This window comes from Jaculus jaculus, chromosome 7, assembly GCF_020740685.1.
Source record: "Jaculus jaculus isolate mJacJac1 chromosome 7, mJacJac1.mat.Y.cur, whole genome shotgun sequence".
Lineage (NCBI taxonomy): Eukaryota > Metazoa > Chordata > Mammalia > Rodentia > Dipodidae > Jaculus > Jaculus jaculus.
Window position 1 is genome coordinate 55,210,808 of NC_059108.1, and position 2,807 is coordinate 55,213,614.

A 2,807-nucleotide genomic window follows, 5' to 3' on the forward strand; every position below is an offset into this window, starting at 1 on the left:
TCAATGGTAAGAGCCTATTGCTGAAGACTCCACATACATGGGCTGCAAGGCCACTGAGAAATCCTTTTGGAACTGAGCTTATAACCTCCTGTATGTATACTAGCTGACAGAAAGCTGTTCAATGGGAGAAAGATACATCACCAGTGAAGATACTCAACAGTGGACACTGCAAACCTTACAATTGGCCAGCCAGGCCAAATGAGCCAACAGGTGCAGTAGTGGCACGTGTGTCATGGTGTAAACCAACTGCCCTCCAGTTGGACTGGAGGCCCACTCCATGGGAGGGAATACATCCCTGATACTGAAAACTTAAAACAGGAGTAATCATGACCCCTATGGTGTAACATCTGTTGATGTCTGGATAAATGTGTATACTATGCTTATCAATCTGCCCAGTAAGCACTTCTCTTAATATTCATATCCTTATATTAATGCTACCTTCACTTTGAATAGAGAATCTTCTCTTTTCAGATGACAGTGACTTTGGGACAACTCAGAAGTATCATGATGCTGGAAAGAAGTGACTAGAGTACCAAGTAACATCTCAATGACACCTTTCAAGGCTCAGGGTCTAATGCGGAAGAGGCGGCAGAAAGAATTTAAGACCCAAAGGAAGGGTAGGACTCCTTACAATGTGCTACCTCCAGACATAAAATGGCCTGGATATCCATGACCTCATGGTGCCTGACACTGCCTACACAAGACCATGAAAAGAGGAAGAAAAGATGAAGACATCAAAATTAATGAGAGACTGATTGAGATTGGGAGGGGATATGATGGAGAATGGAATTTCAAAGGGAATAATGGGGGGAGGAAGGGTATTACCAAGGGATATTTTTTATAATCCTGGAAAATGTTAATAAAAATTGAGAAAAAAATAAAATAAAATAAAAAAGAAGTTGAATCCAAGTTGGTCTGCTGCTCATTGCTGGCCTATACCTGGCTTGTCCTCTTACAGGCAGCCTCCCTGGCATGGTGTCTAGTCCTGGTGCAAAACTCCCATGCTCAGCTCCAATACACAATGGCTTGTGGCCCTGCTCCCAGCTGTTCTTTCAATGTTTTTTTTTTTTTTCCCCACCCATGCCAGTGCCCTGAAATGCAGTCTAGCCCTGGCCCCCTTTCTCACCATGATGCCCTGCTCAGGTCAGCTCCACTGTGTTTTCAACTCCCAGATAGCAGCCCTGGGAAGTTGCCTAGCCCTGGCACAGAACTCTTATTTTCAGCCTCATCTCACTGTGACAAAAGGCCCTGCATGCCAAATGACCTTGCATTGGTTTGTTCCTTCCCAGATGTCAGTCCCAGTGCATAACTCCCACAAGGAGCCCAGTCTCACAATGACACAAGGCCATGCTAGCAGCTGACCTTTCCCTGGCGTGCCCCTCCAAGTCAGCAGCCCCCAAATGGAGCCTAGCTCTGGTACTCTGTGTCTCAGTGGTGCACGATCCTGCTTGCAGCTGACCTTCCACTGGTTTTCTTTTAACTTTTTGATATAGATATATGAAATGTTTTCTTTCTTAGAGGGTTAGATTGGTTTGCATATGCAAATTTTCAACTTTATAGGTGATTGAATCAACTTGATGTTGGGAATGAAGTTGCACTATCCATTGTTTGGATGTGAAGGTAGCGCAAGTTGCTCATGAAGTCCCTCTTATGATACCCCTTCATTTGTCTTCAACACTTTCCTGAACAGTTCTTAGAGTGCCTTAAGTTTCATCTACTATGGGTGACATAAAGTTTCTAAACCCTACTGTGTCCAGCCATAGCATTGTATGAATTCTTATTATTCAAATACTTTATGCTCCTCAAAGAAAAAGCTATAATAAGAACTATTTTTTATTAATTAGTTCTGTACTCAGTGAATACAGTCAAGTTAGTACCATTGGTAGGCTTGTCCATGTCCTACCCCTCTCCCTGGCCCCTCCTTGTTGAGGTATATGGGTCATGCATTGTGGAGTTAGCCCACAGTTTTGGGTAGGAAAAATGTCTGTGTGCACCATGACCCAACATGTGGCTCTGACATTCATTATGCCTCTCTTCCTCAAAATTTCCCCAAACCATTTACTAATCACTTTTTAAAACTCCTCAGTGTTATGGGGAGATAGCTCAGTGGATAAAGTGCTAGTTGTACAACCATGATGACAGGAGCTCAGATCCTCAGCAGCCACATGAATGTCAGCTGGGTGTTGTGACCTGCCTGTAATCTTATCACTCAGGAAGCAGAGACAAGGAATTCAGGAGCAACTTGACCAGCTAGACTAGCCAAATCAGTGAGTTCTGGGTTCCAGTGAGAGACCTTGCCTTAGAAACACAGAGGAGAATGACTAAGAAATACACCCAGCATCAACTTCTGTCCCCTGCACACATGTGAATGTGCATCCACATACATGTGCCCATACACATACAAACATACACAGATACACACTCCACACACATACTTGTACAATTTTTTTTCAAATACTCAGAAATAATCCCATTGTATTTAGTATCCTAGTTTTCTTTAGCTCCCAGATCAAGGTCAGTCTTCTCAAGGATTCAATACCTTTGTCACAGGCTTAGTACATATTGGTGACAAGGTTCCACCATAGTCTAATAACTACACTTTTGGGTCCCCTCAATTCTATATCAAACCATGTTTCTCCACTGCTACTCAGCACTGTAGTCTAAGCTATCATCACTTCTACTATGGAGTAGTGCAATGGTTACCTGACTGTTTTATAACTTCTAATTTAATGACTGTCTTGAACTGAACTTTTCTCTGCACACATGTGTGTGTTCATGTACTTGTTGGTGGTGAGGATGAGTGGAGG